Source organism: Canis lupus, chromosome 21 (genome assembly GCF_003254725.2).
Source record: "Canis lupus dingo isolate Sandy chromosome 21, ASM325472v2, whole genome shotgun sequence".
NCBI lineage: Eukaryota > Metazoa > Chordata > Mammalia > Carnivora > Canidae > Canis > Canis lupus.
In genome coordinates this window covers 46,312,519-46,335,238 of record NC_064263.1, presented here as the reverse complement: position 1 = coordinate 46,335,238, position 22,720 = coordinate 46,312,519, and the positions used below count along the sequence as shown (strand labels likewise).

General features: G+C 38.3%; 1 protein-coding gene and 1 long non-coding RNA gene across 3 annotated transcripts in view; one reads left to right on the top strand and one right to left on the bottom strand.

Annotated features, from left to right (window-relative positions):
• LUZP2 (leucine zipper protein 2) overlaps positions 1-22,720 on the bottom strand; it is a 477,909-nt gene that overhangs the window by 384,971 nt on the left and 70,218 nt on the right. The gene's annotated exons all lie outside the window — the stretch shown is intronic.
• Positions 10,885-11,677, top strand: LOC125753226 (uncharacterized). Its single transcript, XR_007404473.1, has 2 exons — positions 10,885-11,133; positions 11,480-11,677. It is a non-coding gene; the product is annotated as an uncharacterized LOC125753226 (long non-coding RNA).

Below are 22,720 nucleotides of genomic sequence, written 5' to 3'. Positions count from 1 at the left end.
ATTAAAGTGGTCCAAAGATGAAACGATTCTACATAAGGGGAGGGGGGTCAGCTATCAAGAGAGGCCAGATGGTATGATAGGATTTACTCTTCAACTAAAAACCGAGTGATGATATACCTCACACCCAAAAAATCTATAGCATAGTCAGTCATGTTACTGTTTTTATTCTGGAAAAGCAGAATTCTTTTGGGATCCATGTGTCAGTATCTTTTCCCAAACCTAAAATGTCTCCATACCTAAGGGCCAACTGTCTTCATATCCTCATTGCTTTTGATGAAGAAAACACTTTCTAGTTAAAAGGGAGGCTCAGCACTTGACAGCTAAGCACACAGTGGATAATCCAATTAATATAACACCAAAGAAACTTCCACCATCTGTTACCTACCTAGATTATGGATTAAAAAAAAAAAATTCCAAAGTGCACTGAAAGGCTCAGAGAATGAAAAGCAACCATTTGGACATTCAAACTGATCCAAAGACCTCACATTAATGACTACACCAATCCCTCATTCGCCCTGACTTTCTGGTGTCAGCAGGTTTGCAGCGCTGGCAACAAGCCCATCTTCACAATTGCTTCTCTGAAGGCAAAGACACCCCACTGTGCTGTCAACAGCTGCAGCTCTCCCTTGCGCCATAAGGATATATGTTAGATAGACACAAAACCAAACTGATTTTTGACTATTGCAAGGCTCTGTCTTTGAATATGGTAAAATAATCTGCCTGGGAGTCCTATTTCTCAATAACATCCTTTTCTCTCTGGAGATGATTAGCTTATTTGCAGGTACAACATGAAATCATAATGCTAGTCTTCTGTGAGCACAGTGAGATATAGACATTTGCATGTTAGTGTCTTCCTATCACCACTTCCATCTACCCTGCCAACGTGATTACATTTTTCATCCACCTGATGCCAAATTTTGTGTAAAGATTTAAATCATGCAGCAGCTTCTATGTGAAGCCATCTAACATACCATTTACCTTTTCCACTCTTGTTTTAGGAAATTCTTCTATCCACACAGCTTTCAACAGATAAACGTTTCAGGCAAAATGTTTTTATTTGCTTTGGGTACAGATCTTTGCGGAAAAAAAAAAAAAAAAAAAAAAAAAAACAGTTCCCATAGCTTCTTTTTACTAATGGCACTCATCTGTTTACTTGTCTCCCACAAGACTAGTTCTAGGAGTCAGAAACTCACATTTTCCTTTCTGCATTCCCAGGGCCCGGAATAAGAATTCTGTGTCTACAAGGCACAAAACAAATGCCTGATAGATGTTTGTTATGTGACTAAAGAATGAATGAATATCACTTCTTGTAGTGTAATCTGACCTCTACTATGATACTATGGAAGATGGACAGGGAGAGTGGAAGGTGGCAAGAGTTTAACCAAAATAATAATAATAATAATAAAATAATAATAATAACAAAAACATTGCAAGAAAAAATGCAGTTTTATTGCTTTATTTTATTGGTGAACTTCTAGCTGTAAAATACAAGAACAATTCTACCACTTATGTAGAGTCGGCTGCTTTGCTAATTTTTGTCACAAAAAGTAAAAATTCTCTTTTGAAGGCTTATAGTATCCCATTCTCTGTTGTAATCTGAATACATTTGCACAATTAAATTTACTGCCACTCAGGAACGCTTGGGTGGCTCACCGGTTTAGGGTCTGCCTTTCACTCAGGGCGTGATCCCAGATTCCAGGGATCAAGTCCCACATCGGGCTCCTAGCATGGAGCCTGCTTCTCCCTCTGCCTGAATCTCTGCCTGTTTCTGGGTCTCTCAGGAATGAATAAATAAAATCTTAAAAAAAAAATTTACTGCCACTCACAGAGCTTTAAAACTGTAGTACCCAACATACTATGAGCAATACTAAACATGGGGTCAGAAAGTGTGATACTGGGATCCCTGGGTGGCTCAGGGATCTCGTGAATAAATAAATAAAATCTTTAAAAAAAAATAAAAGAAAGTCTGATACTTTTCAGTATACAGGCTACCTGCTGACCAAGGATTTGGATACATGAAATTAAAGTAGGTTTTAACCCATATGGAGCTATTCTGAAGGAAACTTACGATCGTAAATTAATATTACTATGCAAGAAATTTTCCTATGAGTTGAGTAGCTTTACCCAAGTTAAATGGATACTATGAAAGTGTATCTGTGTGTGTATGTACATGTACATATATATATAATCCTGAAGTATAAAATATGAAAATGCTGATAATTTAAAAATTTTAAAAATACAGATATCTGTATATATCTTCATATGCATATGCATAAAGTATGCATATTTAATATAACAACTTCATCTTATGTCTGCATAATAACCTCCTGGCAAATGCATATGTATTGCTTTCCACTCGACTCATTTCCTTTTTCTAACAGCACTCATAATGGCAATCCTTTATTGCAATTACCACTATACACAGTGGTCCCATCCCCTTAATCATGAAACAGCACGATAATATAGACCAACTTGGATATAGCCTCCTTGTATTTTGACATTTTTGCTGAAAAATAGAAATGAAAAAATTGTTGGAGTTTCATTTGTTTCTGAACAGGGATATCTTGAATATTGAGAACCAATTATAACGATAGCAGGTCATTTCGGATATCATTATTCTTGCAGCTTGGGTACCTGCATTCAAATCCGTGGAGAACACCCTATTCTAGATGATCCCTGAGCCAATATATTTAGTTTTTATAGACTCTGGGGACCAGGGATTGCTCCAAAAATGTTTTTTGATTAACAGAGAATTGGAGTCCTCTCGCTAACTGCCACGGTCTATGAATTCCTGACTCAATTTTCTTGATGTCATTTTAGGTATTCTAGAATAAGGCAGCTGGCTACTTTATCAATACCCAATCAGCCTCTTAATACGCTTTTTACTCCCAATAATAAACATTGCATTGGCCTCCATATGTTTACAGAATGAATATCCTGTCATCACCGATTACGGTGCTACTGTTCCCTAACCTGGTGCTACTGTTCCTTAGGTCCTGTCACGAGTATGAATCTCCACCAATCCCCCTCGGGTGGCTCAGATGCAACACTCCACGAATTTTACCTAAGTCCCAGCAGGCTTGAATCTCTCTCCCTCTCTTAATCCACAAAATTTGAAACCTGACTTTCGAACTTATTCTCCCTTATGTTTTGTTATTTGTGGGACCATATGAAATAGTTACAGAAGTGATATACTGTTTGCTTTATAGAGAAAAGGTAAAATGCAGGATAGATGTGAGGTTACTGAATTGATGCCTCAAGAGATATAAAGCTGATGTCTTGGGATTATATTCCTTCTGTTGTAGCATATGGAGCTGAAATGGAAATAAAAAATGGAGATATTTCCCAGTATCTTTTAGGGTACTACTGCTGTAGTTTGTAAACTCCCCAGTACATAGATAAAACTAAGCTGCTGTGGTATGTAGGTGATGAGGTGGTTTCAGCAATACCCCGATATGCACAAAAGTCTCCCGTCTTGGGAAAACCGAGGTAAATATTACGCTAGAAAGTTCTTGATATTTTGACAATCAAAACTATCATATTTAGTCCATATCTCTGGAGGCAAAATTATCTCAGAGGGCACTGACATGAGGCCTTCTCCTATGCTGATTATGAACCTGGTGAAAACAAAGGCCATACATCTTAGTTCTTTGAGATTCCATTGTCAAACTCACTTGTCATCTCTTCATGAAGATACACAAAGCAGAGACATGTTTTACGAGTCTTGCATTCTCCCTACGGGTCTCCCGAATTTTTGATGCTGTCTTCACCAGTCTATAAATAGCCACAGGTCCGCCTGCCCTGGGCTTTTGTGAAGCATGCATTCGTTTTCAAAAACGTGGCATTTTAATATTGAAGTCAAATATCTAAAAGATAAATAATCCCTAATACATGTATAGCTAACAGTTGTACATCGGTCTGCATCCGACAGCAATCGGGAGTCTCACCCAGGCCTGTTTCCCATAAAGTAGTTTGCCACTGAAGAGAATGAATTTGAGTTCACTACTGACCTGAGCCTAATGTAAATCAGTGACCCAGAAAAGCTTTATGTCCCAATACCAATTAGTTTTCCACTGCCTGTGCTTCTTTGCCCCTGCTTGGAGCACCTGACATTTTGAAGCAATTAGAGGGCAGTGGATCTGTAAAAAAGCACTCTGTGTTGGTACTCGACAGAGCTGAACTTTTGTGCTTCGGCCCACGTAATAAAAGCCATCAGAGTTGCCCACAAACTGTGACTGCCTCTTTTTTTTTTTTTTTCGAGAATCTAATAGAATTGACCCTACATATTGACAAAGATTAAACTGCCTTTGCTAAAGTTTGACAGACACAACATTCCTTTGAAGGAGCTACAAGAGTATCCAAAAACCTCTACAGGCAATGCCAAATCCCCATGTTATCAAGGCCACTTAGGTTAAATAAATGATGTATGTCATAATATACAGAAAAAAAATATTAACCACTGATAATTAGGTACGATATCGTTTACAGAACTGGGCCTACCATTTATCACATTTCATTGGAGGGGAAACAAATAGAATCTAATACAGGATACAGAAGAGAAAGTAGGTTCCCTGTTCATCTACAGGGAGGACACGTCTTCCTGGGATACCACAGTTTGTATTCCAGCAGAACTTCAGAGTGTGTGTGTGTGTGTGTGTGTGTTTCCTGAGGACACCAGAAGTGTGAATGTAAAGGCTAAAGCAGAAATGGGAGATTCTTGTTTATTTTTTTTTTCATTCCTATAGTTGTGGATGCGTAAAATAAAGCATTGTTTTCTCAACAGTGCTTTTGTCACTGCCTTAAACACTACTCGTGACTTCACCAAAATACTACCCAAAGATTGAAATCACTGAAATCATTAACACAGCTCTGATCTTGGGATAAGAAGCACAGATTTTCAGGGCACCTGAGTGGCTCAGTTACTTGAGCATCCAAACCTTGGTTTGGGCTCAGGTCACGATCTCATGGGTCATGAGATGGAGCCCTTCATGGAGCTCTGTGCTCAGGAGGAAGTTTGCTTAAAGCTTCTCTCCCTCTGCTATACACCCCCCCCCCCACTCGTGTGCTCTTTCTCTCACTCTCCTTCTCTGTCACTCTCAAATTAATAAATAAAACTATTTTTAAAAAAGGCAGCATAGGCTTTCTCTAGGATATGTTTTTCCTATTGGATTCTCTTATTTCCGACCCAAATTTGCCACTTTCAACTATAGAAAAAGTCATAGAAGATCTAAACAAAATTGAATGTAATTTTGCATCCAAGTAAGGGTTAATTATAAATTTAGAACAAAGGTATTCCTTCCTACTTTTAAGACTTTAAGTGTCTCTAAGTGCCAGGTACTTTGGGAGAGAAACCAAGAAACAATGTAAATATGAACTGCATCTTGTCCTCTGAGGGTTTAGGTAATATAGGGTGTGGAAGATGGTCGCACCCTATCTTCCTTCCACCTTGTCTCCTGCAACGTCACTTTGCCCCTCCTTCAACAAGGGGTTTAATTCCCTTCCTCTTGAAAGAGGCTGGCCTTAGTGCTTCCCTAGCAAAATTCAACATAAGTGATGAAATGTGATGTCTAAAGTCATTAAAAACACTTCCAGATTCTGCAAGAAACTCTTGGAACAGCCACACTGTGCATACTGGTCCAGGGGTCCCAGCCTCTAAGTTGTGAGAGGCCCACGCTGAGTGGGTGATTAACCCTCTCACTTTGCCCAGGGTGTGGGGCTTTTCAGTGTGAAAATCAGGAATACCCTCAGGAAAACCAGGGCATACTGGCCATCCTAAAAGAAAAACCAGTTCCAGCCCTGCAGACCACAGCTGAGCTCCCAGCCAACAGGTAGCGTCGACCTGAGCTATGTGCGTGAGCTCTCATGTGGGGGCATCAGGGGATGTCCGAAGGCAGCCTTAAGAGAGACACAGGCAAGGACTACTCAGCTGAATCCAGTCAACCCCCAAAACCATGAGAAGGGATAATAAATTATTATTTTAGCTAAAGATATTAGGAATAATGATACACGATGCCAAAAAATATCGCTTTAAATTACACTTACATTAAAGTACGTCTGTTGTAACTCAAGGCAGAGAGGGATAAGATGCTATATACAGATTGAGATACAGAATCATCCGAACGGAGAAATGTTGATTTGGGCCCAAAGGCCAAAGTGATCAGTCTAAGCAATTTGAGGGAAGTACGACTCCCCCAGAGTCTTGGACATGCAGAAATGGGGAAGGGACCGTGAAAGCAAAGCTTTGCAGGTACCGTGTGCAGTGAAATAAAGGATGGAAGTGAAAGATAAATAAGAACACATTAGGAATAACAGAATAGTGAAATAAGGCTGTAAATTCAGACTCAGACGGTGGAAGACCTTGATTGCAATCATCTGGAAAGCACAGGGAGGCAGTGGAGTTTTAGATTAACCTAACGGCGCTGCTGGCTCGGATGGGACGCGTGGGAGAAACTGAGTCCCACTGGGCGAGCACTGCCCCCAGCCCGAGAAAACACTGGACTGGCCAAGCCTTCTAAATAGAACCCCCCACTTAATCCCACTACCTTTTCCATTAAAATTTGAAACTAAGGAAAACAGCCTCTAAAGGCGAAGTCTCACATTGAAAATTGTTCAAATCTTGCAGAAAAAAAAAAAAAAAAGTAAAAGTCTACTTGAGGCAGCGGGAAGCTAAAGAATGAGTATTGTCTGACTTGTGTGTAGCACCGATAGATGTCTGTAATGGATTCTATTCTAGAAGGTACAAAGCATTCTATTGAAAGGCTGGCCTCTTTTCTGTGTAATTTTATTTCTCTTTGCCTATCCCTGTTATTATATGGCTCTGACTTTTAAAAGGAATATTTTACTACCTCTTCTCACACTAGGTAAAACCTTCGCTGCCAGCATATTTAGAAGGTCATTCCTATTGTGCTCTTTTTTCAATCCACAGAGTGACACTCACATAAAGGCTCTCTCCCAGCACACTCCCACTGCTTGGTGGACTGCACAGGATGTGCCGCAAAAGGGTCTCTCGTGAGGGTTTGGCATTCGGAGGACCAGGCCAGGGGACTCGGCGAGGCTGGGGCACGTCTTCTGGATACAGATCAGGTCGTGAATAATGCAGACAGCCATGGTGAGAGGGAGAGAACTGAGGGAAAGATAAAACTAGAGAAATACAAAAAAAAAAAAAAAAAAAACTAGAGAAATACCAGAAAGCACACAGCCCACCTTAATCAGTGCGTCACCTGCTTTTGCTGCTATCATTTCAGTTCTGTGTCTTAAAGAATTGCATTTTAAAATATTGTAATGCTGACGGTACTCCTGCTATAAGGCTGTTGTAAAACCAGCATCTCAAGTCAAATGTGAAATGTTCCACAAATCCTAATTGCCCATGCTTATAAAAAGAGTAGGTCTGAGACGCCTGGGTGGCTCAGGGGTTGAGCATCTGTCATCGGCTCAGGGCATGACCCAGGAGTTCTGGGATCGAGTCCCGCATCGGGCTCCCTGCATGGAGCCTGCTTCTCCCCCTGCCTGTGTCTCTGCCTCTCTCTCTCTCTCTCTCTCTCTCTCTCTCTCTCTGTGTCTCTCATGATTAAATAAATAAATACATAATTTAAAAAAAAATAGGTCTGGTGGAATGAATCACCAAGAGACTATGACACGGATATTAGGCACACCTGATGTCAGGAAGAGGGAATCTGAAGATACCGGCACAATGTCCCAATTAAAAGTAGTTTAATGTCTCTTATATTCCCCGTATGAGTGAAACCATATAATGATTTTCCTTCTCCAACTGACTTACTACTTCACTCACCAGAATATAAGAAATAGTGAAAGGGATTAAAGGGGAAAGGAGAGAAAATGAGTGGGAAAAATCAGAGGGTGACAAACATGAGTGACTCCTAACTTTGGGAAATGAACAAGGGGTAGTGGAAGGGGAGCTGGGCGGGGGTACGGGGTGACTGGGTGACGGGCACTGAGGGGGGCACTTGGCTGGATGAGCACTGGGTGTTATACTATATGTTGGCAAATTGAACTTCAATACAAAATATATATATTAAAAAAGTTTAAGAGAAAGAAAAGTAGTTAATGTTTGCTCAGAGTAAAACCCAAAAAAAATTCACAGTGAAAATTACTGACAGCTAAAAGGTAAAACCACTCACAGAATGTGCCCTGGTGGGTTTTTCCATTTTCATGAGCACTCCCATTGCTCACTACATACTTTCCCCAGTAGCTCTGTGGTAATCTGCATGAGCCAGAACAGGCGTATCACAGAACAGTCACCACGGGCGGAGAAGGACTATAGTGAAAACGGGTAGGCATTGGATTCCCACGAGAAAGCAACAGCAATATGCTTTTCTCCTTAAAGATATTTATTTATTTATTTATTTGTTTGTTTATTTATTTATTTAGAGAAGATAGTGAGAGAGAGCACTAGCAGGGGGTGGGAGGAGGGAGGAAGCAGGCTCCCCACTGAGCAGGGAACACATGTGGGGCTTGATCCCAGGCTTGTGAGATCATGACCTGAAGTTGAAGTCCAATGTTTAACGGACTCAAGCACTCAGGTGCCCAAAAACAATGTTTTGGGCAATTACTGTTCGAATATATTTTGTGACCATCTTAGTAGTAAATAATTTTAAAATTCATTGTTACAATTAATTTTATCGAGTGCCACAACTGTCTTCCCCCAAAGTGCGGTCTGCTCTGTGGATGTGAATATGCTCAACTTCATGGATGGTGTCCAGATGTCATCTGTTATGAGCACAGCTTCTCAGGGGGCAAAACAGAACTGCTGGAAAGTTACAGGACTTGCTCAGCATCATAGGACTGAACTCAAGGTACAGTCGTCGCGTGGATTCGAGAGATTCCAGCTTCACGGAACAAATTAAAGAGCAAAATCAGAATCTGAATGATGGCAACTCTGAAGTCTGTTCACTCCCACAGTTTGTTTATCTTCAAATGGATGTAGAACAGCAACTGTGACTAAGATATCTGGATTCTAGAAATTAGAGAAGTAGACGGTAATTGAATCCACTAATACCCAAAACTATCGATATATTAAAACTGGAAAGGCAACAGTACTGGATATGGAAAGAGTTGATCTTTGTACTTGGGTTGGCCTGGGTCTGAAGCATGATTCTTCCCATTACTTGATGTGTGATCTTGTCAAGCAATTACCTTTTCTCCATTTTGGTTTCTCCACATGAAAATAAGGTAATGATGCCATTTGGAAGAATTAAGGATACTGTAAATTTGCTGGTAGGCATATAAGAAATGTTCAAAAATAGTAGATATTAACAGTTCTTTGAGTGAAGACAAGCACTTTGACTGCAATGGCCCTGGTTATATTCCCATTAAACATAACAGCATTCGAAGCATAGATGGTATTTAACAAATATTTGTAGAATGAAAAAGAAATTGTGACATTTAAAATCTATACGTAAGCCAAAGAGGGAATGTTACTAGAATTCTCTACATGTAAAAATCATGTTGAAAATAGGGCAAGGTACTACCTAAAACATTCACAGAAGTAAAAGCACATATTTTAAGATTTTAGAAAGCATGGATATGATTAATATATTTCCTATTCTGAATTCTCTACCTTTTTGAAATGCTACTTTAATGACACCTATAGTTAGCAATAAGATGACACACGTAAATGATACTTTATAAAGAGGAAAAGGATCAATCTTTATAAATTAGTGAAAAAGCATTAATTGCTACATTGTATCTCTATCATAAAGTAAGAGTTATATAAAGTTAACTAAAGGTTAAATAAAGTTAATTAAAATTATTACTAAAAATAACGTAGTAATTTAATACCTTTAATAATTGATGGTATGCAATAAAACTTTATCAACATTATCAACTGGTGAAAAAATACTGATATGTGTATATATGGTAGCTCTATCACCATATTAAGAAAGACAAGGCACAGCTTATAAGGAGTCTCATATTCTGCTACAGTGACATATTTTTAATTATTGATTTTGGGATTTTTCGATTATAGTGACATGCTATGAAACATTCACATTTCTTGATGTGAGGCTGAATGCAAAGTATATGTGCTGGGAAGATAAGGTTTTATTTTTATGAATCAAAGGAGAAAACAGGACAATTTCAAATGCACATAACCAAGTACTGAAACCCTAACTAGAAGAGCAGACATTAGGAGAAAACACTCAACTTTTTTTTTTTTTTTCAAACCCCAATCACTCAAATTATGAACGTAGTTGCTGTCATTTCATGCTCAAGATTTAGCGCTTGAATTGAAAATGTTCAGTTTGGGATCAGATCAGCTGAAAAGGCTCTTGTTCAACATTCAATTATAAGCCACATTGAAAATAAATGAGGCAACAGGTCAAGGTCAGACTTAGCAAGGAGATAGAATTTCTGTCATATATAATTTCGAGCAGTGGTCTGACTTGTTAAATGTTAACCTACAATTATGTATGTATTTTACATGATTTGAAGAAAACGGGAAGATCTCATGACAAATACCACAATGTAAGCACCAGTTTGAGGATAAGTTAATGTAAAGAATCATTCGAATTCCTCTGAGTGGATTCAAGCCTCCCTTCAGGTTATACAATGCCTGCTAGAGCCTGCCTCTGGAATAAACCAAGATACCTGGGGTCTGATATCAGAATACCTTGCACTCAATAGCTAGTTAATAAATCACAGATAATGGAATCAGTGACCTGCAGGAACTTTAGAAGGTATCTAGTTCAATCCTGTTCACATTAGTGAAATTAGTGACAAGGAAATTAAGGATGTTAAGTTTTTTAAGACACTTTCACATGTATTATCTCACTTATTTTCATAGTAGCTTTGTGGAGTAAGGATGAGCTATCTAGAAAAAGAAGACAGAGTATCGTCTGGAAGGTCACTATAGGCAACAGAAGACCTGAGAGACACCAGATTCTAAATTCAGAGTGTCTGTGATGATGAATTAGGGACACAGGAATAACTTGAAATCTATAAACACCCACAGAAGATAATCAGATGGCATGTCCTACGGCTATGACACTACGAGCTCTGGCTTTTGCCGACCCAGACTTTATTTATAGAAGTGGGAGAAGAGAATGATACACAGAAATGGCCAAATGAATAATTGAAGTCTGAGTTGGTCCAGAAATATACTCCACCAGCAAGAAAGTAAGGGGGATGTTTGCTGCTTCAACTGCAGCTGAGGCTCAAGGGGGCTAGGAGATGGTTATAAGTACTTGGAGGTGAGAAGCACCGGGGTGGGGAGGGTCAGGATCTTCATTTTACTAACTGTTGACTTTGAGAAAAAAATCACATATCTTCTCTGGGCCTCAGTTTCACATCTAGCACAGTGGCCTCATCTATATTAGTAACTTCATCTCATAATTATGAGGATAAAATGAGGGAAGCAATAGAAACTGTTATTAATGAGGGCTTGGAATCCCATAAATGCTCAACCCAAAGATGTTATTAGTATTCTTATTCCTTATTTTATTTTATTTTTTTTTTATGATAGTCACACAGAGAGAGAAAGAGAGGCAGAGACACAGGCAGAGGGAGAAGCAGGCTCCATGCACCGGGAGCCCGATGTGGGATTTGATCCCGGGTCTCCAGGATCGCGCCCTAGGCCAAAGGCAGGCGCCAAACCGCTGCTCCACCCAGGGATCCCTCTTACTCCTTATTTTAAAATGCAATCTTATCTTTTTAAAAATTATGTATTTGTTTGTTTGTTTGTTTGTTTGTTTGTTTGTTTTTCAGTGAGCCTGAACCTGGGGTTCAGAGATGGGTAACAGGCTTGGCTCCCTGGGGACTTAAGCATCTTATACAAAGTCATTAGAGACAGACTAGAAAGCCAGGTTCCTTGTTATCCACATTTCCTTCAACCATCTTTTTTTTAATACTTTATTTATTTATTTATTTATGATGAGAGAGAGAGAGCGAGAGAATGGGCAGGGGGGAGGACCAGAGAGAGAGGGAGAACCAGGCCTCCCATTGAGTAGGGTGCAGGGCTCCATCCCAGGACCCTGGGATCACAACCGGAGCCGAAGGCAGACACTTTTAACTGACTGAGCCACACCGGAGCTCCTCAACCATGTTTTTAATAATTAAAAAAAAAAAAAATCCAATTTTCCTGACATTTTCTAAGGACCAGTTAAATAAAGTCACATGGCACAAGCCAGGACATGTATTACTGTCAATCTCCAGTCTCAGGGAAACTGCTATGGCTCGTCATGAGATTTCTAATTCGGTCACCAACAGGAGAGCCTACCATTTCTTCCTTTCCAGCCTCACTTTCTGGTGTATGTGAACTACATGATCCACGAATCAAGAATCCATCAGCAAATTCAGGGAAACATGATGAGTCACCTAATAAGGGGATGTTTTTCCCTCCTCATTATAAATATTCACATCAAAAAAAAAAGTACATTTTAATTGAAAACAAAAAAGAACAAATTTGTAAATGATTTATGAAAAACAGGGAAAAAGAAAAAAAAAAGTCAAAAAAATTAACATTTGGGGCCCCTGGGTAGTTCGGTGTTTGAGCGTCTGCCTTTGGTTCAGGGCGTGATCCTGGGATCCTCGTCCGGCATCAGGCTCCCTGCATGGAGCCTGCTTCTCCCTCTGCCTGTGTCTCTGCCTCTCTCTCTCTGTGTCTCTCACGAATAAAGGAAATCTTTTAAAAAAATTAACATCAGGTGTGTCATGGGTGACTCAGTCAGTGGAGTGTCTGACTCTTGATTTCGGCTCAGGTCTTGATTTCAGGGTCATGAGTTCAAGCCCCATGTTGGGCTTCTTCACACAACCCACACTTAAGTGTGGAGCCTACTTTAAAAAATATATATATATGCATATATGTGTATGTATGTATATGTATATTAATATAAAAGATACCATATGTCCTACCACTCTCAAGTTTTCTAGTGTTTCTCTCTTCATTAGGCCTTAGCCTCATACAGGTGGACATCTGCACTAAATGACCTCTCCCCACATCCTAAAGGGAAAATTCAGATAGACATATAATGTCCAGCGTGCCGAGAACATTTTGGAAGACCTTCTTGGACACTTCTATACAGTAGTGCTGTTTACTCCCCTGTGCTCCCATGGCCTCTCTGCATTGGTCATACATATTTAACTTACTTAAAAACAACAACAAAGCTTAATCTAGGCTGAGAATCTCTTGAAGGTAGAGACTGTGTCATATTTATTTCTATGTTCCCTCTAAGAAGTGCAGCACCAGGTACCCAGTAGGTACTCAAGAAATATTTAGTTACCACAAGCCATTTTACTTTCCAAAAATATTGTCTTTTTTTTCATTTTTTTTAAATTTTTATTTATTTTTATTTTTTTCAAAAATACTCTAAAGATTTTCTTATAACCTTCTTACGGTTGTATTTCACAACTGATTTCCTGAAACAGAAAGAATCTCATCCACAGTGTGAAGAGTTATAGATGCGAATGACCACGGAATAAGGTGACCACAGTTTCTCTAAGAATCAGAACCCTAAGAAAGCCTTCCATTCAGATGTTTTCTCTCTCTCTCTCTCTCTCTCTCTCTCTAGAAGAATGGTGAAACTAGTTCCAGGTAGGAAATTCTGCAATGATAGACTCAGTGAAACCATCACCAGATTTTCCCTTGTACAATACCAAATCCACACCTCCCCCCACCCTCATCCTGTGCCGTGGCTCTCTGGTTCTTTCACAAAGAAAAGATTTTCTGTACACTATCAAGGTCAGGCTCCTCAAGAAACACACTCAACCTGAGCAGAGAACCTAGATAGGCTCACATTTACACTAACCGAATTATAAGAACGGAAGGATACCAATTTACATATCTGTGTCCTTTTTGCTAACTCTCTGCAAGGAAAATAGTCATAATTCAAATTGTTATGACATAGGACTTCAGAAAGCTCCCCTGACTTATCTTTTAAAGAATTACTTTGTTAAATAAAATCACACATTTATTTCTAATCTGAATATATACTGAATGGCAGAAGCTTTTGGTAACTCAAATTCTACAAATATAATTTGGCTTTAAATTGATATAGTAGATTAGAACTAGATAGGAAAAAAAATATCTGCCCTGGTATCAATAATATTCTAGAAAAGAATTACAAAAATTACAAAAATCATAGGTCCTCGAAGAAAAAATTAATCCTAGTATATATAGGCAATGCAAGATTGGGTTCCCTAGTGATAATTATTCCCTGTAATGTTCACACATTTGAATTTTAACACTAATGGCATCGAGCTTTGTCCATTTATGGTTTTCCAATTTAGAATGGAGCACTGGATCAAAATGGTCACAAATGAGACCACTCATCTTTCATTAAGAATGAAAACAGATCAAGATTTACTTCACAAAAACTTAGGGCATTTTAATGGGGATTGCATCTTTGAAGTTCAGGCCACTTAAACTAAGATAATAAGCTCATGGGGGAAGGGGTCTCAGTCTAACTTAAAAAGATCTTATTGCTAGGCCTGAGAAGATATATTTTTCTTAGAATTTATTTATACAGTGGGATTCATCAGATGTCTGAGGAGAAAGCAAGTGTCTATGTGGACTTCATAAATAACACCCCTCTAAAAATCAAAGCAAAACAGAAGCATAATGGCTTCAAGGTCATACAGTAGAGGTGAGAGGGTAATATGATATGAAATTATTTAGTTTGAGATCGGAAAGACAAAAGTTTAGATTCACTGCGTCTACTGAGTATAATTGGACATGTGAGCTTCTGCTGACTTCCTTCTATTTCTAGAGGAAGTACAGAGAACCACTATTGAAAACACTGCCTCCTTTCTGATAGTGATTCTGTGGTTTCAGTCATTCCTTTGTGCTTTCACAAAAGGAACTTAAGAAATGGAGGAATGATAACAGCTAATTTTGTTGAGCTATTAGGCAAAGTAAAAAAAAAAAAAAATTGAAAGAGAAAGCTTAGAACGAAGAGCAAAGAGTCTAAGTCAAGGAAGAAAATGCACTTTAAAGGTTCCTGTCGTTCGTTTCTCCCTCACTGGACGTGGTTAATGATACTTTGGCTAATTTTTGTCTTCATTAACCATCACATATTTAGTGTTGGAAACTATTTTCAAATCCCATCAAAATAATTCCATCTCCTATGAGAGCAAAACACAACGCTCAACAAAATAGGTCTAAGAGTCACTTTTTAAGACCCACCTCATCTCTGTGGGGAAAAAAAAAAAGGAGTCACATGCTTAATTTTGCTCTCCCCTTACACCTAATGTCACCTTCTATATGTTCAACAGCCTTAAAAAGGGGGATTCCCAAGGCCTCATAAAAAAGACTTCTTCGGCAGAGACCCGGGAACACAAAAGAAGAGAAGCAAATGAATTTTCTGATTTTTTTAAAAAGTATATACGACATTTATTTTAAAAAGAGTGTGATAAATAAAACAGTCTATGAAGTACAGAGATGAGAATGGAAAAAAACAGAACAGCTAAGCTGGAAAAATCCTGTCTGTTAGTTTAAGCAATGCAGTGAGACATAAAACGATGACTCCAGAAACTAACAGCAATAAAATTCAATTTGAACCTGACACTGGCTATTGATTCACAAGCAAGCCTCAGTCCTGACTTTGAGCTGATGGCAGCTGGACAAGCCCAGTCAAAGAGAGTCTCAGTGAATGCAGGGGACAGACTCTTTTCTTTAGAAACAGCAGCACTGAGGTTTTCTTACTGAATTTCCAGATAGGCGAGTCCATTAAATAAACAAGAAGAACAATCTGAGGAGTCAGACAGCCTCGTTGCAGGTTTTCTCCATTGCTCACTACACTCACTCCTATTTCTACTGTCCTTGTAAATTCTTAGCATTCAGGCCATACAGAGAGAGCTTCTCAGGGTTCCATGTGCATTCTGACCACAGCAGGGTACGTCAACCTACAAATTCAGGCTCCGCTACTTACTGGATATGACCTTGAGAAAATAAGTCATCGACAAAACAGGAATGGAAGCATCACTTTCACGGAATTTTCAGGAGAATGAAATTAGACCGTACAGGTGACGTGTATACAAGTGCTCAGCTCCATTCAGTCTTCTTTACGTGGCAAATCTTTTTTAGCTACAAACCCTAAATGTGGTTGCGAGGATATCAGCCGGTTACGATCAATTATTTATGCCTTTGCCTTCTCAAAATTGTAGTTTCCAGTCCTCCAAACTTCCTTTAAAGGCTGTGTGTGTTTTTAAACCATTTTCACGTTCGTGGTTATCTGTTTAGAATAAACTATAACCACATGACACTATTAAACTTAAGAAGCAGAGAGGTCCCGTCCCTGACTAATAGTGTTTTATTTGCTGTCAAATACAAGGGCAAGACACAGAACTAGATGCTTACTCTCAAAACCGTACGGTGGATATAAAACACAATTTAGAATCTTCTGTATTTACCAACCTGAAAGCTTAACACTGATTATATGCAACGTCAATGGGAAGTTACTTTTTTTCTGAAATACCAATAACGGGAGTTCAAGGAACCAGAAGCCTTTTGAATATTCACCACTATATTCCTGGAGAAAATAACAAACAGGAAGGTAAAGAGCTGATATACAACATTTTGCTAAAATTAACTAATAACTGAAATCTCCCCAAGCTGTGCTGGTCTCTAAACAAACTTAGCCAAAGTTAAGACGATCTTCAGAAAATGTGTCGTTCAAGCTGCGGATAGAAGGGAGAACAAACAGGGCACATAGTACAGTAAGTCTGAGAAACACTTAGTGAACTGAGGTTAAACACGTCTAATTTTGTTACTTCACTCAGTATGTTCCCATTCACGTTGAATTCCCAAGATGAGGATATGAAATATGGTCTTTCCAAAAGTCATCTGACCACAGAACCCTATTTCCAAGGACATATAACAGAGAGTTTTGAATCATACGCTTTACAATTAAATCCGGCCTAATTTCAAGAATCCTTCTGGGTTTTTTTTTGTTTTGTTTTGTTTTGTTTTGTTTTGTTTTGTTTTGTTTTGTTTTGGATTTGGCCAATGGCCACAGTATGGCAAGAGCAAACCACTGACAGCAAACCCCTGAGACTCCTTTTATCTGAAGGGAAAGCAGTGCCTTTCCAAGAGAAAATGCTTTGTGGTATTCTTATTCCATGGACATTTACCTAGAAATGAAACTTTCATTTAACCAGAAGTAACCAGAAAAACTCAAGAATTTTAGGGCCAAGTGTCTTTACCGGTGAGTGTATCCATAAGAACCTGGCTTTGACTCTTAGCCGATAAGCATCAGAGGTAGCAAGTTAGCCAGTAGTGGCACTGTCTTCATAGGTTTCTTAAATAAACACCCTGTTCAATCACAGGCAGCTTGCTCCATCCTTCTATCGTGCAATTTGGTGTCGATTGTGTTGTTAGATGGAACACGTGTGCTGTGTGTGTGTGTGTGTGTGTGTGTGTGTGTCCTCATAATCTCTGGATTTAAATGAACTATGAATTTCATAGGGCAAGGATCACCTGTAGCTACCTGAGCATTTCCAGACTGGCAAGAGCACCGATAAAATAAAAGAGGTTTAAACACACGATTCCTGAATTGACTTTTCTAGCCCCTTTCTTTTTTCAAAAAAAAAGGTTTATTTTAATTCCAGTTAGTTAACATACAGTGTTGTAGAAGTTTCAGTTTACAAGACAGTGATTCGACACTTCCATCCATCAGCTGGTGATCACGAGCACCCTCCTTAACCCCCATCACCTAGTTCACCCATCCCTGCGCCCACCTCCCTCAAGCAACCATCAGTTTATTCTCTATAGTTAAGAGTCTGTTTCTTCTTTTTCTCTTTTGCTCATTTGTTCTGTTTCTTAAATTCTACGTATGAATGAGATCATATGGCATTTGTCTTTTTCAGACTTATTTCACTCGGCATTATAGTCTCTAGGCTCCATCTACGTCATTGCAAATGGCCAAATTTCATTCTTTTTTATGGCTGAATAATATTCCATTGTGCACATATACCACTTCCTCTTTATCCACTTATTGATGGGCGCCTGGGCTGCTTCTGTCGTTTGGCGATTGTAAATAATGCTACTACACACATAGGAACACATGTATCCCTTTGCATTACTTGTATTTTTTTTTTATTTTATTTTGTTTTGTTTTGCTTTGTTTTGTTTTGGGGGTAAATACCCAGTAGTACAATTGCTGGGTCACAGGGTAGCTCTATTTTTAACTTTCTGATGAACCCCCAATACTGTTTTTCAGAGTGGCTGCATTAATTTGTGTCCCCACCAAGTGTCACAGGGTTCCTTTTTTTTTTCCCCACATCCTCCATAACATTTTGCTGTTTCTTGCGTTTTTGAGTTTAGCTATTTTGACAGGTGTGAGGTTGGAGAGCTCACAGTAGTTTTGATTGGCATTCCTCTGATGATTAGTGATGATGAACATCTTTTCACGTCTCTGTTCACCATCTGTTTGTTTTCTTTGGATAAATGTCTGTTTGTGTCAATTTTTTAATTGGATTGTTTTTTGGGCGTTGAGATTTTTAAGTTCTTTATATATTTTGGATACTCTTTATCAGATATATCATTTGCAAATATCTTCTCCCATTCAGCAGGCCGTCTTTTAGTTTGTTGTTTCCTTTGCTGTGCACAAACTTATCTTGAGGGACACCTGGGGGGCTCAGTGGTTGAGCATCTGCCTTCGGCTCAGGGTGCAATCCCAGGGTCCTGGGATCGAGTCCCATATCAGGCTCCCTGCATGAAGCCTCCTTCTCCCTCTGCCTGTGTCTCTGCCTCTGTCTCTCATCTCTTGTGAATAAATAAATAAAAATATTTTTTTTAAAAAGAAATTTATCGGGGAACCCTGGGTGGCGCAGCGGTTTGGCGCCTGCCTTTGGCCCAGGGCGCGATCCTGGAGACCCAGGATCGAATCCCACATCGGGCTCCCGGTGCATGGAGCCTGCTTCTCCCTCTGCCTGTGTCTCTGCCTCTCTCTCTCTCTCTCTCTCTGTATGACTATCATAAATAAAAAAAAAAAAAAAAAAAAAAAAGAAATTTATCTTGAGGTAATCCCAATAGCTTATTTTTGCTTTTATTCCCCTTGCCTCAGGAGACATATCTAGAAAAATGTTGCTATATAGAGAAATTACTGCTTGTGCTGTCTTCTAGGACTTTTATGGCTTCAGGTCTCACATTTAGGTCTTTGTTTTTAGGTCTTTAATCCATTTTGAATTTATTTTTCTGTATGACATAAGAAGGTGGTCCAGTTTCCCAACACCATTCATTGAAGAGACTATATTTTTCCCATTATATGTTCTTTCTCTACTTTGTCAAAGATTGTCAAAGATTGACCATATATGTGGGTATATTTCTGGGTTTTCTATTCTGTTCCATTGATCTATATGTCTATTTTTGTGCCAATACCATACTGTTTGATTATATCAGTTGTGTAATATAACTTTGATTCAGGAATTATCATACCTTCATTTTTGTTTTTCAAGATTGCTTTGGCCATTTGGAGTCTTTTGTGATTCTGTACAAATTTTAGGATTTTTGTCCTAGATCTGTCAAAAATGTTGTCGGTATTTTGATAGGGATTCATTAACCCTGTAGACTGCATGAACAAGGACTGTCTTTCCATTGCTTCATGCATTCTTCAATTTCTTTCATTAGTGTCTTATAGTTTTCACAGTAGAGGTCTTTCACCTCTTTGGTTAGGTTTTTCCCTAGATATCTTACTATTTTTAGTGCAATTATAAATGAGATTATTATTTCTACTGCTTCATTATTAGTGTATAGAAATAAAACAGATTTCTATATATTGATTTTGTATCCTACAACTTCACTGAATTCATTTATCTGTTATACCAGTTATTTTGATGGCAATTTTATGGTTTTTGTTTTTTGTTTCCTGTTTTATTTTTTCATAGCCTTTGGGTGTTTTTTTGTTTTTGTTTTTTGTTTTTTGTTTTTTAATATAGTATCATGTCATCTGCAAAGAGTGAAAGTTTCACTTATTCCTTACCATTTTATATGTTTTTCATTTGTTTTCTTGTCATCTAATTGCTGGGGCTAGGACTTCCAGTGCTGTGTTGGAATAGAAGTGGTGAGAGTGGACCACCTTATGTTGTTCCTGACCTTAGGAGAAAAGTGCTCAGTTTTTTGTTTTTTGTTTTTTTTTTTCCACTGAGTATGATGTTAACTGTGGATTTCCCATATAAAGCCTTTATTATGTTAAGGTATCTATCCTCTAAACCTACTTTGCTGAGGGTTTTTATTGTGAATGGATATTGTACTTTGTCAAAATGTTTCTGCATCTATTGAAATGATCATATATTTTTTATCCTTTCTCCTATTGATGTGATGTCTCATGTTGATTGATTTGCAAATATTGAACCACCTTCCTATCCTGGGAGTAAATCCCACTTGATCATTGTGAATGATTTCCTTTTCATGGATTGTTGGATTCAGTTTGCTAGTATTTTGCTGAGGATTTTTTCATATATGTTTATCAGAGACACTGCCCTGTAGTTCTCTTTTTTAGTAATGTCTTTATCTGGTTTTGGTATCAGGGTAATGCTAGCTGCAAAGAATAATTTTGGAAGTTTTCCTTCCTCTTCCATTTTATGGAATAGTCTGGAAAAAATAGGTACTAACTCTTCTTTAAATGTTTGGTAAAGGGATACCTGGGTGGCTCCGTGGTTGACCTCTGCCTTCGGCCCAGGGCGTGATCCTGAAGTCCTGGGATCGGGTCCCACATCAGGCTCCCTGCATGGAGCCTGCTTCTCCTTCTGCCTGTGTCTCTGCCTCTCTGTGTGTGTGTGTCTCTCATGAATAAATAAATACAATCTTTAAAAAAATGTTTGGTAAAATTCCCCTGTGAAGCTGTCTGTTCTTGGACTTTTGTTTTTTTGGGAGTTTTTTGATTACTAATTCAATTTCCTTACTAATAATCAGTATGTTCAAATTTTGTATTTCCCCCATTTCAGTTTTGCTAGGTTACACGTTTCTCAGAATGTTTCCATTTCTTCTATGTTGTCCAATTGTCAGCATGTAATTTTTCATAATATCCTCTTATAATTGTTTGTATTTCTCTGCTGTTTCTTATTTCTCCTTTCTCATTTATGATTTTTTTAGTCTTTTATTTATTTGGCTAGAGGTTTATCAATTTTGTTGATCTATTCAAAGAACCAGCTCCTGGTTTCATTGATCTATTCTACTGGGGTTTGGTATGTTTCTTTTGGTTGTTTGTTTTGTTGTTGTTCAGTTACTATACCATTTGTTTCTGACTTGTAATCCCTTTTTCAAATCAGTAACAAATTACTAATTCTGCAGTTTCTCTAAGGCACACCACATAAATTGGCAAAAAAAAAAAAAAAACTATTAAGCAACAACGTATGCAGGCAGTAGGATACGTGCTAAGGAAGCTACTATCACCACAGTTCCTTTCATCAAAGATCACACACACACGTACTTGAGCACATATTAATTACTAATATGAAAATAACTTGAATTTAGTAATTTCTCTTAGGAAATCAAAACAACTGTGTAAAGCCCATTGCTGCAACAAAACATTATTGAGGACTCTCTGTTTGATCATAAGATATGAAGTCATTTGTCTATCCTTTCCCACTTAGAGAGCAATAGATCGGATGTATAATTACAGAATGTAAGTGTCCAGCCGTTTTCTTCTCTGGCAAGTAGAAATAAATTGTTATCAATTTCAGTACAAGAGCTGGTCATTAAATATAAATAACACCTTTCTAATATTTCAAATACTAGAGAATTACTGGAAGTCACACTAGGATTTTAAGCCACTAAGAGACTACATGGGCAGAAGTAGAATGGAAGTGAGGTGAAGTTGAAGGTAAGACAACATGGGTTATGAGTTTTTGGGTAGGCATAGGACAGACTAAAAAATATAAAAATAAAACAAAAATAATAAAATAATAAAATAATAAATAAATAAATAAATAAATAAACAAACAAGCTGGTGGGTTTTATTTCCTCTTGCCAGGTTATGTGCCGAATTTGGCATCCAGATGGCAGGATTTATTTTGCTCACTGATTTATCTCCAGTCAGTCCTTACAGAGTTAGTATGTGGTAGGTACCTAAAATATATGTATTTGGATTAATGAAAGAACAAAATAATGCAATTAAAAATCATTTAAAAGCAGGGCATACCATGAGCTTTTGTGGTTACTCTACCTAAATTACAACTGGCTTTATTTTCCTTATAAGTAAATTTGAAGATGAGGATGATGAAAAGTGTCTGAGCTTCCTTTACTAGGGAAATAAAATCTAGAATGAGTGCCAAATAGTCTGCTCCTTGGTTATTTGAAATACTAAAAGTTGCAATGAAATAAAATATTTCATAGCAATAGGTGACAGTCTCCTGATAGTTTCCTCATACAACCCAGACACATCTCAGTCCTTCTGCTCTTAACCAATATGCTATATTTTCTCTCCTAAGACACATGTTATATTTGGAATCTGGACCCCTTCGGGGGGGGGACTTGTTGGCAGAATAGAGAATAAGGAGAAAGGGTTTAAGTTAGTTCTTGACAACTGGCTAAGAATTCACAGCTGTTTACTTATTTTTAACCCTGATGAATTAAAATAGACCCAGGCTGTAGAACGTATGTGTGTGTACATGTGTTGCGTATTTTGGAATGATCACATACGAAACATCAGAAAAACTCTTAGACAAGGAAACAAGGCTAGAGGATAATAGTGGTGACAGAAAAACCCATAAATCACCTTGTTATTATTCTCCTTCCTGCCACTCTTACCCAATACCAAACTTAGTCAAA